Below are 15,179 nucleotides of genomic sequence, written 5' to 3'. Positions count from 1 at the left end.
GCAGGACTAAGTAAGTGAAGTTCACAGCAATTTAAAAGCAGCAAATTAGACATTTACAAACAGTGAAGATGCTGCTTGTCTAGCATGACCCTTTGCTCAAGCTATACAAAAAGGTGTTAATGTAATTTAAATATCAGTTATGAATATTTCTGGTTTGTCTTTTACCCTGTGAAACCTTACATGGTAACAGTACACAGGAGCAATTTAAGCTTGTAGTTTCTTCCCAGGGTAAGATGCACACAGCGAGATGCAACTCACCAGATGTAGTTCCAATTGATTTCAGTACTTAAATCAGAGATCACCCAAATATTTCTAGGCAGTTACTTTTAAATTTCTTGCTTCTAGTTACAGCACAAGTTCTTGTAAACTGTTTCTTTTGCAACAGTAATGGAAAGGAGGTAGAAAATGTCACTGATTAAGAATGCTTCTCTGACTTCACCTTCAGCTGCTAATACTCCAAAGTAAAAAATTAAAGATGAAAAAACCTGGTGAGCCACCCTTGCTTCCACAAAGATTTGGTAAGACCTCGATGTATGGAGCACTTTATAATGGCATTTCTGGAAACGTGGTTTCAAGTACTGTACTCTTTATTTCCATTAATTTTTATTTCATACATTATTATTTCAGTATTCACTGAGAAAAAGGAACATAAAAGACAATAGATTTAAACAGATTAATACTCCATTTTCCCTTTGGGCTGGTTCTATCACTGGGACTTCCACAATTTTAAATAGCTTTACACCAGACTCATACCAATCTTATATTAAAAAGAAGCCAGGCCACACACTTATATTTTGATTTATCACTAGATGCTGTATGTTACACAGTTGTCACTCCTTGCATATTACCTTCTCTGCAGTGAGGCTTTGAATTCTAAGCTATGGACAACAAACAAGTTTTAAAATTCAGATTAGCAGTCCAATATGGCCCGAAGCAGCTGTAGGTCTCCTTAAGGTCAGCCATATGAACTTGCAGATTCCTGAGGGTGATCGTTCTAACGCACTATGTATGCGATTGCATCTGCTTATTTAAAGTCAGCTCTTACAGTTGTTTACTCTTTAAATCGTAACCTTCTAACATGATTTGCTTAGACTGTAGGGGATTTTTGGTCCTCTTTTTGAAAACAGCAGAGGCAGATGACATGATATGGTGTGCTCCTAAAATCACCTTTGCTTCTAGTCTCTGAGGTACAGCATTTTACATGAAGTTTGGTTTTTAAAACATCTGCTATATTTTGAGGTATCACCTGTGTGCCCACACATTTGCATGGGAGGAAATGGACCAGGATTATATTTATGACTGATTGTTTTCTTTCACAGAGCCTATAAAAAAAATCATATTTTCAACATAAATATTGATTTCACGCAAATTTTTCTTCAATCAGTTGTAGACATACGCATTTGAGCACAGGTACACTAAAGCCAGATTTGTTGGTGAAAAAATATAATCCACATTTTGTCATTAGTAAAGTGACTGCAGATGAAAAACAACTATCATAAATAGGGCTGAATCTCTCTCCAACTTTAATCCAGAAAATGGTAACACAGTTCAGCTACGAATAGTCAGCACCACCCTGTGTGTGGTATGCCTTACCTGGATCCTTCAGAGTTCAGCCATCACACATAATTAAACAAAAAGAGTCCACCCTTTCCCCCTTCATGTAATTTTTACTGAACTAAACCAAAATAATTAAAGAAGAACACTAATTTGAGAGAAGAACTTAACTAAACTAAACCCAACAATCAGTGTCAGTTCAGACACTGCTCACTTAAACCTTCAGCCTCCCAACAACTGTACACACACACGGGGAATATCAAGAAACTTGAGAGTTCAAGCTCCTTCAGCCAGATGCACATTAGGCTTCAAACCTAAGTTTATGGGATTATAAAACATCAGTTGGTTTGTTTAAATTTTTTGTTGTTCTCGTGGTTTTTTGGTTTTGTTTTTTTTTTTCCCAACAGAAAGGAGGGATTTCTTGTGCATTCAGTACATTCTGCCTTATACTAATAACCCCTACAGGTCTGTTTGGAGGATGCTTTTCTTCAAAGAGTGCTGGGTCGCTCCTGTTTGCCTTTTGCTCCCCCAGGGAAGCCACCAGTCATTTCCTCACTGAAAGCTCTGGCAATTCCTGCTCCCTCCATCTTTCCATCAGGCAAAGTCAGGTTTCCAGGAATTCCCCAATCACGTTAATAATATGAATCCAATACTGGAATGTATTAGCATAAGGAGACAACCACACTTACGAGCCAATCAAGATATCTGCATTAACCCTGTATGTGCTGAGCTAGCAAAAATCTTTTTCTGTAGCCAAACCAAAAACTCCAGGTGGCAAAATTCTGGTTAAATATTCCCTTTCACCCTCCGGCAGGAAAATGACAGTTCAGAACACCGTCCTAGACATCTTCCTCCTTTTTCTTAATTTTTAAAACTTTTCTGCTGGTTAGTTGATTTTCTTAATGTGCTGCAGGTGCCAAAAAATTCAAATGATGTTTATAGTGTCTCTGGTTTGGGGAAGAGAGGCACACATATTCTCCTACCTGAATGTGAAATTTCTAGCTTACCTAGTTGAGTGTATACATACCATTAAGATCATCTCTGGAGGCTGTGTCTTAAGTCTACAACAGTCCACACACAGGGAAAAAAAAGAGAGAAAAAAGAAAGGGAAAAAAAAAGGAAGCTGCCTGATTCTAATACACCTAATTAGCCATCGGCAGACTCTTAATTGCATACATTAGGATGATTCCATAGTGGAGATTAATTCTAAATATACCCAAGCAGCTGGTTAAGATGCCATGGATTACAGTGTGGACTGTACTTTTCCACTTAATTAGATATCAAAATTAAGCAGCAACAAGCATTTTGACATAACGGGGATCAAGCCGCCGCTTGGCATCCCAGAGCTGCACTAAAGTGACCGCTAAACAGAGCCGCACAGATGGAGAGATATTAAATGCCGCACTGGAAAGTAATTTCAAATAATAAAATATCAATATTTACATTTTAATTACCCCTACTGAGAGCCGCTCTGTCATTTTCACTATTGCCGACGCAGCAAGGGGTAGTGGAATGACATTGCGGCTCTGACTGCAATGACTATTTTGTTTCCATTAAAGAATGACAAGTGTTTTAGAGGCAGTGACACCCAGTGTGTGAACAAGAATGACAGCAGATCAGAAAATTCCTATTAAGGGAATAAATGACTCAACAAGAGAATTTACTTCAAGCAGTCAGCTCCTCCTTGAAACACATAATCCTTTCTAAATTTTCTGCAGAAAGTTTATTATTAGAGGTGCCTCAGGGAAACCTTAGCTTCTCATAAAATATTTAGAATGATAGGACCTTACATGATGACTGGTCAATTTAAAACCAATAATACTCAATGCTCATCCTATCTGAGAGTTTGCATGAATCAAAACTGGGGGGGGGAAGGCACATAGTGGAAAGGAGATTCCTTCCTGTAAGACATGAAAGTTTTGACAGTGTGTGGAGAACACCAGGGTTATTTTGCTGTCTTTCATCAGTTTTACTACCACTGGCACACTGAGTACTTCATACCCCATCTGGATCATGATTTGCTGGCCTTCAGAATTACCCCCAGCGACTGATCACAACAGGTAATGTGTACATGCGCAGGTTTAGGCTTCCTTTTTTTCCCCTGCATATTCCTTGCACGTACATAAATGCTTTTTCTTTAAGTATGTACATCAGACACCTTGAGACACCTTTGCAGCACCTTAGGAATCTAATTACTTCTGATCAGGTCTGAGGTCAATCTCATGGAAAATATTATATTACATCTGACATGCTGCATTTACAAAGAAAAAAAGGAAGGAAGAAAACTATCAAAACAGTAAAGAAAAAAAAAAGCCTTCCTTGGGGATGTCTGTCAAACTGCAGATATCTTCAAAGAATTTCAATGGCCTCAGACATGTGTATAAGAGAAAACCCATAGTCAGTACACCCCAATATGCAGCTCCCTGATCCTCCTCCTAAGTCATGGCATGCATTTACTTAATAATGTGCAGAGCTCAACTTCTATAAATGTGACAAATGGCTAGAACAGAACACAGAGGGAAAAATTGCAGGAAAATTTTTACAGAACAGAAAAGGAACAGTTTTATGGCAGTTACTATTGCAGGAGTTTTAGAACCAGCTTTGACATTAAGAATTAGCAGTAAAGTAGAAAAACGTTACTCTGACATTAGCTGCTCGACTAGTTGATCTTCTTTTTCTTGTCTTTTTTCTTCACCTCTTTTCCTTCCTTTTTTCCCTTTTTTTTTATGTACCCAGGAAGTACTTCTTAAGCATCCCTAATGCTTTTAGGACAAGACACTTCCCCATTTCTCAGTCACTAGCACCTTTTAATTTCTGAAAGAGCCACGGTTGAAAATCTTAATTAATTGTTCCATACTGCTTCAGGATCATTATGCAATGTAATAAAGGCCGTGTAATTATGAAATTTTACAGCCATTACCAAGGCTGATGGCTCGTATTTCATCCTCAGCTGGACCCAATGGCTTTTAGCCACTCAGCTCCCCTTTGATGAACTACAGACAGATCTATCAGGCCCAAACAATATCCAGGCAAGGCGGCTATAATAGCTACCTACAGATGAAGCCATAGATAAAAATAAACTATAAATCTACACACAAATGCAGGCACATTGCCTCAGGATGACAGAGGGGAGAGGATGAGACACTTGGGAAAGCTGGCGGCTTGCAGAAAGGCAACCTTCTCTCTCTATCTCTCTCTCTTATTCAGTTTGGAATTTGTTTGGTTTCTTAGAGATTAAAACCCCTCTCATACCTCTCTGACAAAAAACGTATTTTTTAAGGACTATACATTTTTCTATGGAAGGCTCCATAGAAATCTATCCATCTCCTAAATTTGACAAAGGAGATTTTTATGGACAAACCAACCCATCCTCCAAATGAAGAAACTTAGTCAAGAAGTTTGCAGTGAATCCAGGTCACTTGCTTCTGACACTGAAAAAAGCAAAACATCCCTGATTTCTAAATGCATTATCCTGAGTAGATGCACAGAGGTGAAGTTAGATGATAGGCTTTTACTGGAGGCAGCACCAGAGATGCAATTTCATGCAACATTGTCCTACATTATTTTATTTTCAGTTTGAAAATGAAAATACTTCTCAAAATTCAGTGCAAGTTAAAGGAACAAGTGGATTATATATGATCTCGGTACCTGCATCACCAGAATGTACTTTATGGAGGTGACCTCCACCAATGCCCCCTGTAATTTAAGACAGAAGGCCTTCCAAGTATGTATTGTTAGTCCCTCCAGAGTGAGATAAGACTGACTAAATGATCTCTAGGTGAGAAAAAGAGATGGAGAGCTGCAGCATCCTGACCAACTCTAAAAGAGTCCAGGGAAGAGTGTGAAAACATTAGCTTGAAAACTGCATCTAGTAGTACTGCTTCCAGGAGCCCGATGTTAGTTGTGAAGCTGATGTCACGTCCATGGCTGAGGCTAAAAACACCACAGAAAACAAGAAAATTTAAAAAGAAATTATCAACAGTAGTCTGATTTCTAATATTAATGACAGAATGGCTCAGCCCTTTCCAAAAGAAGTATGACAAATTCAGAGGAATTTCAGAGAAAGTAAAGCAGAACAACATACATGGGAAAACTCTAACAAAAAAAGACTCAGAAAGCAGGAACTGTTTTCTTCACAACAGTGATGTATGAGATAATGTATTAAAAGTATATATAAATTAATTGCGTAAAAATTAGGTCTAAAGCTTTTATACATCATAATACGGACCATGCAGGAAATTCAAAACGAAAACAAGAAGGGAAACTTTTCATACACAAAGTGGCTGGACTGGGGAACTCCTTGCCAAAGGATGTCACTAAAGCCAAGAACTCAGAGCGGGAGTTGATGCTTACATGGAGAGTGAGAATAGCTCCAGCTATAATGCTCCAAATCCAAATTAAAAGGACAAGGACATTTTTCTTCCTTATTTTTTCTAATCTCTAAGCATAAGGAATTAGAAAAAGTTTTCTTGATGCTTATGTTTACTATGGGGTCCATGTCTCTTCCCCTGAGCCTGATTACTGCTGAAGGCAGCAGAATATATGTTGATGGTTGATAACATTCAGTTCCTGGTTTCCTAAAAAATGAAGCCTCAGAATTTGTGTTGCCTTTCTTTGAGGTGTTTGGAGCCTACTCCTACAATTAGAGTTCAGTACAGAAGAGCTTAGAGAGATGTACTTCAAGCAAAGAATTTCGAAATCATAGCAGCTGAGCTCTCACTGTAGAGCTGCTACTGTAGAAAGATGAAGACAATGGATACAGAAGAGCCATGGTGTTATCACATACATAAAAGCAGCCATGGATATGTATGTGTGTGCATAAGCCTGTGTACGCATGCATTTGTACTAAGCAAACTCAGGGTATTCTAAAGCTACCAAAATGAATAGGGATCACTTGCTCACTAACTCGTATTCTTTGCTTATTAAAGATGTAAGATTTTTATTTTTTTTTAATATACAAAACTGTCTTGCTGAAGGACAAAATTCTAATGTAATCACCTAGGTCAGATCAACGAAGTAGTTCCTGCAACAGGAAACACAGTCACAAAGGGTCACTGGTCAACAAAGCTACAACTGAAGACGGGCAAGGGACTGTGTGATTCAGGTTCTTCCAGCATAATGCTAAGGATGCTTGATGGTCTTTTAAGGACCAGTATCTGTTGTTAACATGCTTTATTGAAACTGCATGTATGGTGGGATATTCACTGTACATGGTGTGAATTGATCTATTCCTTGCAGTATATGTGGAAGCATCATAAACATTCTTAATGGGGAGGAAAAAAAATCCCAAAAAACCAAAACCCAAACTCAAATCAAAAGGTTTAAGCAAATATAGAACATTAGAACATCTAAAATACTCGACACTACTACACTCTGATTCCTGGATAGCATTTTAAATTGCTTTCTTATGCTCTAATACGTTATCAGCATTCAGTGAAGACATCGGCTAAAGCATGGACTAGGAAATTTAAGAAGACTAACCAAAAAAAAAAAAGGTAGATCTTTTATCTCCTTTACTTCCCATCCAGTTGACTCATATTTAGCCAAATTAGCATCAACCTCATGGATAAGCTCTGTGGCTTTACCTCTTTTTATCCTCTCAATCACTCATATCAGCAGGAAGAAAATCAGGCACAAATATATTCAGAAGAAGCATTTTTCAGAGCAAAAACTTAAAAGTAAGAAGTAAATGCAAAGATGTTATTTCTATTTCTATCACAGGCAGTAATATCAGTTTCCTACATCAGTCTAAGAAAAAAAATCATAACTTGAGAAAGCACATATATATCACCCTCCAATTTTTGTTATACAGAACTGCATGAATTTTTACTCTCTTTGGTAAATGTCCAGTCTGTCATAGAATGCATATCAGTATTCCATAATCTAAGATTACCACTATGATTTTAATAAAGTACAGCAAAGAACTATGCACTGGTCAGAAAGTTAGGCGTTAATTAATGGTTTACTGCAAACTGCCTTGAAACATAACTGGCTCAGGCATAATGAGATAAAGCTTATTTTTGCCAAATATGGATTATTGCAAAGGAAAAGGGAATCAGCATTACATATTTTGTGAACGGCTTCTCCTACTTCAAGCAATCCCCTTTGTTTTTCATTTAATAAACAGCTTTATACAGTTTAAGTATCAGTATAAACTGTTTTTAAGAAACCTGGTTTAGAGTTTTTGCTAAATGTCTAGAAGATCTAACTGCATTAAGACCATGCTCAAACATAGAGAATGATATTAGCATAAGTACAGACCAAAATTGGAAGGGAAATAGGGATGTAATTGCAGGTTTTATTTTTCAAGATTCACCAAATGTGGCACAAATGTGTAGCTGCTATAATGCATGCCATGCTTTACACTGATTTTCTACACTTGGTATTCCCTAGCTGAATTGTTTCTGAAGTCTATGGTGATTTTTTTCCACAGAAAATCAGCAGTTTTTCAAGAGGTCTCTGTGCAACCCAGGAGTATGACATTTACTAATGTGTTGAGATTCAGGGATTCTCCTTTGTAGAAACCAACACTAATAAGAAAGATATGGTTCAGTGTCCTGGGTATTCTTCCCAGTTTTATTAATTAGATGGAAAGCTTTTCCCTCTGGAATACTGCAAGGTATTTATTAACACTCCAGCCCACAAACTAGAGTAAATTTACAGTATTGGAGGTAATTGTTACATACACCGGCTCTTGTTATCAATTTGGCAGGGATAAGCAAAAAAAACCAGGAGGTTTAGATTATGATCTTTTTCATGATATTTTAATTGTGCTTCTTAATCTGCTAAATTAAAAACTATAGTACAATCTTATTCAGATCACTGACAAAGAAAAGATCATATCAATTTGCAACAAAATGTATGAATGCTCCTATCGCTTTTAATTATACAGAGAATCCAACAGTCATTTTCAATATGGCCACAGAATGACTAAGATACAAACCCTTTCTTCTACAGTTGTGCCATCTTATCCCTCAGCACCTTCGCATTTTATTTCAAGTCTCCCGTCCCTTACTGCACAGATACCCTTCCCTGGTGGATCTTTAATATCATCACCTTCTTTCTCTTCCTTCACATTCAATATCACGACCTACTCCCACTGCAATGTTTTAGCAAACTGGTAATTGATAATGACCAGGCAGGCAGTCAATAATATCTCAGTTACTTATGTGCTTTACAAAAGAAGCATTAGGTGTAATCAGGACTGCTTCATGGAACTATGTTTCTCTTACCACTGCTTTCAGCTTTTCCTTCCTTTGCATTCCTCTCCTGTCAGACTCTCTTATTTCTTCTGGGCACCAGTAGGTCAGTTTAAAGCATGAGCAGTGATGTCCTGTCCTCGATCGGTGCACATTAATTTATCTACATGGATTTTGTGTGTGTTTTTTTTCTTCATTATGGAGCTCTCAGTGCTCTGGAAAGCTTTACTTTATGAAATAGGACTTGGGCTCCCCATGTTGCACCCTCTGTTCTACATTCTTGCAACCAAAAAGTGTCAAGCTTTACCATCTGGTATTTGGATGCATTTGTCAGTGGTATTTGGACACATTTGTCTGAAGTTTCAGAAATTATACGTAAAGAATGGATGTGCCATTAGAGAGGTCTGAAATAAAATTTTAATGTGCTGATACAGCTGGATCATCTTTCCTTTCTTTGCTTTTCTTCTTGTCCCACGATTTGTTTTCATATGCCTGTTTCTTGTGAATCCTTCTTTATGGTCATGAGCCACTCATTGTGGCTTTCTTTACGGACTTCTCTGCTCTATTAGCGACGTGAGCAGGGAGGAGGTGAGAATTTCCTCCTGTGTTCTGTCAAAACATCATGTTTGCTGGGCTCTCAGGCAATGTTGGGCATCAGGGCCAAATCAGGACTGACGCCCAGTGATGTCTGTGCAAGAATAGCTATGAGAGATGGCTCCAAAAGCTCTTTTGTAGTAACTCACTGCTGCTGTGATTGGCTTTGTAATAGAGCTCCAGTTGAAACATTCTCATTATGTATTTATATTTTCATTCCTTCAGTATCAAAGTAACAATTAGATTGACAACACATCCCACTTAGCCATCCTGACCGCACAGGGCACATGTCATTTATAGTTGGCATTTGCCAAACACACCCTTATCAAAGAGCTAACTAACTTACTAAAATCAGCACTTTTCAGGAATGTCTTATAGGTGATGTCAGAGGTACAGATGAAGAGTGAGGTACGTGTATACAGGAAGAATGCAGAAAAGACAGTTTAGTTTACCAAATCTACCACTGACTTCCTCTGTGATTCTTCTGGGATCACTTAATACCTTCTCCGTCTCTCAGTCTTCCTGTGCAAGCTACAGATATATATTAATTCACTGTGTTGATGTGCTGTTTTGTTCATTTAATGTTTGAAAACAAGAACAAATATTTTCACAAAGAAAATGTCTATTCAACATTCTTGAAAATATCTGAAATGGATGAAAGGACAAACTGGCTAAAATGTTTAGAAAAGGATGGATAAGCTCTAGCCCATAGTATATAAAAGAAATAAACTGGTGATGCACTGTGCTCACATCTTTCAATCCTAGCATGCTGCGAATCATATTTAATGTTTTAAATCTATAGCTCTCAAAGGACTCCCAAAATTGGAGGTATAAATCTGTTTCAACATAAGGAGGCTAAATGATTTGCCCAGGGTCATAAGGAAAGTCAGTGTCAGAGGGACGAAAAGGACTTAGACTTCAGGTTCTTGTGTTGGGTTGTCTCTATAGATTTCAGCAGATCTTTATGTCTGTCTTGAACTAAAGCCCTCTGAGGCCAGTGGAAGGAGCCCTGCTCACATCAACAGGCTCCGAATCAAACTCGCGCAATGAAACAGTTTCATGTTTTCTTATACTTTGCCTGCCAGCCAATTGTCAGAAAAAGACCAGAACAACATGAAGAGGAAGCTTAAGCTGAGCAATACAACAGTTTAAGATGGCTTCTGCTGAGGTGACCAGGTTTTATTCCACATATTTCCATGAATGCAGGACTATGCCCACAGAATGAATTCATTTTGCATTATATTAAGATGAACGCAAATTAAAACGGGGATCTTAACCGTGTAGTGTTGACTTTATAACACTAAGAGGGTCAAATACACTAGTTTTATAAAACTGTAACCAGACATTGATATTTTACTGTATGTGTGAAAATGCATGAAATGCATTTAATTAACTCCAGGTTGTGACACAGACTGACAATTCAAACCAGAAATTTCAAAGCTATGCCTGACACCTTTTAGATCATTTTGATCTCTCAGGAAGATACATATTTAGGCCAGATTTCTATACACTTGTATGTATTTTTTTAGCATTTGAAAAATGCATATTTTTTACCCAATTGCCTGGAATGTCTACTGGAGAAATTAATATTTATTTTTAAAAACAATACATATATTATTTACTCAGTGGATGAGAATGACTTCGAAAAACCGTTCTGGTCCACCAAATAAATACATATTTATAAACGGTTTTTAAAATGCATATTATTTACTCAATGGTCTGTAATGGCTCTGCTAGTGCCATTACATGTAAATATGTAATTAGCCACATAATAAAAAATCCCTATAAAATTTCTCTGAAAAGCATTAAATCTCCTTGTGTCAATGTACAATACCTTTCCTATTGTTATTATTTTGTTTTTAAACAGCAAAGGTGATTACCCTATGCTAACACCTAAGGCTTTGCCACATTTTAAAATCCTGCTAGCTCTGCAATTATACAGAACATAAAGTGGAAAGTCGCATTTCTTTCTTCTGAAATCAGTATTTTAAAATTCTCATCCCGCAGTTGGTGCACCTGGCCCAAATCTTTCTGCCAGTCCCACAGACATCGAGCGGACTCGGCACAAAGCACGGCTCCGTTCGCAGCAGCAGCGCTCACCGAGCGCTCGTGCGAGTGAGGAGCTGAGAGCACGTGCTACAATTCAGTGCAGTTCTCACACAGGCTTCTCCACATTGCTAGCCAATGCAGCTGAAACACTGCTGGACCATCCCGGCCAAGGCGTGCCAGTCTTGTACAGTGCCAAACTTTATTTATCTTCGTGCAGGTTGTTTTCTGCAGAGCACTAAGGATCCTCAACAAACCCTTTTTTCTTGGTGAAGTAAGGGCAGGATTTAAGACATGTTAACTCCACGGACAAAACTATTTTATTACACAGTCCTGTATCAGCTTGTCTTTGAAAGGATGCAACTTAACAGAAGCAGCTAGCCCAAGTCTCTGGGAATTTGCTGAGAATAAGAATTCCTAGGCTTTGCCTACGAAAACAGACGCACGCTTTCGAACCGGAGCGAATAGTACCATTTTTAGCAGTGCACGTATGTGCTGGAATAAGTGTCATACATTAAGATGTAAATTTTATTCTCTGAGCTGAATACCAGGTGATTAATTCTGATAGCATAGTGATCAATTGGTACAGATGCTGCACCTGAGCAAGGCTTGTTTCTGTATGCGCTGGAACCAGAGGTGCAGCACCAGCACAGGTGTCACTTGTGTAGCTATACAACATCGCTCACCTCCTGCAAACACTGACATTGGTAGTTAGGCTGTATGTAGTTCTGCCAATTTTTTCAATTAGACCTGTTATTGATTTGATGAAAAAGCAAATTAAACATACCATGGTAGTATGTAAATTGGTTAGACAGAACATAAGGTTCTGGTACTGAGCTTCTTAGGCACACGGCCTCTGTGCGCAGCTTTTGGTCACCAAAGCCTCTGAGATTATGGGAACAGGGGAGACTTTTGCAAGAGACCTAGGCAGCGTTAGTCCAGCAACTGAGGTATGAAACATCCAGGAATACATCAATATAAAGAGATCTTTGGAAAAAAAGTGCCGGGAAGCTCAAACTTTGAGACAACAGAGCTGAAGTCCCTTAGTTGCTTCATTTTAAGCCTGAAATAAACCCCCTGTTTTCACAAAACTGCTACGGATTTACACCAGTTTGAGGATAAAAGTAGGTAAACACAGGTATCACATCTTTTGTTTCAATACATTAGGAAGAAGTATTTGTTAATTGACGGTACATTTTAACTTGTCTAAAACTCTGGCATGGAAAATCAACACTGTGTGCAGCTCACAAGTATTTCTTTGCAAAAAAGAAAACCAAGAGTTTTGATGCCAAGAACAAGGAACATGCAGTGACCATCCATGAGTTTACATGTTCATATTTGCAAAATCACTCTCCCCACCCTTTGCTCCCTGACAGGAGCTCAACACGATAGGGAACCCAAAGCAAATCAAATCAAACTGCTACTGTGAAAACTCTTTTTGCATGGAGGGGGCTAAGGGATCTCTGCGAAAGACACTCCACAGTACCTGGGGTTTAACTTCTCAAAGGGAGTTAGCTGAGGCAAACACAGCTGACAGGATGCTGCAACAGCACGTCCAGCCTGGGCACACAGCTCATGGCAAGAAGTTTCTTAAGGTCAAATACAGTAAGCTCACTGTCTGGCTTTGGTGCGCTGGAAACCTACATAAGTCAGCACAAGCCTACAAAATCCTCTTTTCTTATTTCCGCATAGCCGCTTGTGTCGTAGCAGAGAGACGGTATTTTGCACACGCTCTCTCTCTTGTGTCACTCAGCATTGTAGGAAGGCCCAGTAACATCATTTCCAACAGGCCCAAATTCCTGTACTTTTAGGGTCTATAAGGGTTAAAACTATTAACTATTAAAACAGTCTAAAATATCTGAGTAATTTAAGAAAACATTTGGGTCTCTTTTGCCACTAGTGCTGCCAGGATATAAGCTTACATGTTTTTCTCTCTTGAAAAGCATGTAAATTGTTATATACAAACAGAGTCCTCAATGGAAAACAAGACATTGTGAAATAGACAATAGATATATCAATTAATCTCTGGGATGTACATGAGACAATCAATTTTCCCAAATCCCAGATCAATTTTTTTTTAAAAAGGATAAAGAAGAACAATTTAATTTCCACTCCTTTAAAAAGATGGTGATAGATGGAGGGGAGGGAAGCTGGTATGCCAGCCCTTCTCACTGTTTGTCTTCACTGTGCTCTGAAATTACTAACTGCAAGATGACTTGGAAAAACTGAAATACTGAGGTTTCAGATTAAAATGTCTAAAAAGAAAAGAGGAGAAAGAGAGAGGAAGAACACAGCAAGCGTTAGGAAACTTTTGGATTTCAATCTTCTACATGGACAAGGTGCCTGCACTGGGAAAAGGGGTACTGTTTCTCCTTCTGTGCCTTTTTGTGCACTGATGGAACTGATGTCCTACAGCATTTCAGGCCATTTATTGAAGTTTGGTGGTGGTAGTGGGAATGTTGTTAAGGGAAGTAAAAAAAAGCGATGTCCATTTGAAGCTTGTCTGTGAACTTTGCATGAACCGCCAGGAATAATGTAGTGTGATGACAAGCCAGTTATACCTTCCACTAAATTTGCTGTCTGGAATGAACTGAAATAGTGTTTGGTTTGTGTAATTACGTCCATCTATCTTTATATTCCAGCGGCATATCGCAAATTGAAAATACTAAAAATTGACTGTTGGTTCTGATATTTAATGATTGCCAAAGACAAGACGATGATTTATTGGTTACTTACCGATGTGACACATTTGCATCTTATTAGACGGAGATTACTATTCCTTAAAATGCGGACGAGGCCTGATCATGTCTGATGGATTGATTTGATTTGCAAATGTAATCAAACTAATAAGAGGGAAAAAATGAGCAATAATGCCTTGTTTTTCAACTGGCAATCACTCCCCTGCCAACAACGCTGATATCCCTGACTAAGCAGCCTTCACACAGTCTTCCTGTCTCCTCAAATAAACAAAGGGATGCAAAGAGCTTGATAAGAGGATAACGAGTCAAGTATGGATGGAACATGGAGCCTGTACCTCCGCACTCTACAAATGTATCAATGGGAGTACCAGGATAGGACTTACTGTGCCTTCAGTCCTTAAAATGCAGTAAGCAAAAAGCCAAAGACCAAAACTTCATGAGAAAAAAAGCATTTACTGAGTGAGGAGGGAAAAAACTTCATGAGAAAAGTGGTTTTAATTTAGGGAATCCCTGGAGAACACTCCTTACCAGTACAAAAGTTACAGAATAAACACCTGGAACTCCTCAGCCTGATGGGATGTTAATTGGGGAGTGTATTTTGGACAATATGATTCGAGCAACTTGAAGCTCTCTCTGTAGTCACAGCACCAGAGAACCTATTTCCAGAGGCCTGCTGGATGGTGTTTTAAAATTCCCCTAATACCAAGTGTAGGCTTTCAGTAGACTTTTATCAGCACCATATCGATAACATAAAGTTAAATAATACATTTCACAATAAACATTCTATCATTCTGGACAGATGCTGATGTTTCTGTAAGGGCTGAAATATAGATAAGAGCAGACTCTTATTCTGATTGCAGTAAAAGACCCTAATTCTCCACAGCAGGATTCTCTTCCTTGTTAGCAATAATAACAATAGTAAAAAAAAAATCAACCTTGTGTAAGGAATTGCACCAAGTCCCTTTCCCCCATTCAAACAAAAGTAGTAAGCCAAGCAGAAGGCAAATAATAAAGCTCTGAGGTCCATACAGGTTTCAGATTTGACCTGCCTATTTAGGAATTGATCCAAAGCACAGTGAAATCAAGG

The 15,179-nt window shown here is 38.4% G+C and overlaps 1 protein-coding gene across 1 annotated transcript in view; it reads right to left on the bottom strand.

The window, feature by feature from the left end:
- LOC104278973 (estrogen-related receptor gamma) overlaps positions 1–15,179 on the bottom strand; it is a gene marked incomplete at both ends in the record, with an annotated part of 39,214 nt that overhangs the window by 6,876 nt on the left and 17,159 nt on the right. The window lies entirely within an intron of this gene.

The sequence above is a fragment of the Apaloderma vittatum genome, unplaced genomic scaffold, assembly GCF_000703405.1.
Source record: "Apaloderma vittatum isolate BGI_N311 unplaced genomic scaffold, ASM70340v1 scaffold28869, whole genome shotgun sequence".
Taxonomy (NCBI): domain Eukaryota; kingdom Metazoa; phylum Chordata; class Aves; order Trogoniformes; family Trogonidae; genus Apaloderma; species Apaloderma vittatum.
The sequence above is the reverse complement of the archived record's forward strand: the minus strand, read 5'-3'. Positions and strand labels throughout refer to the sequence as shown.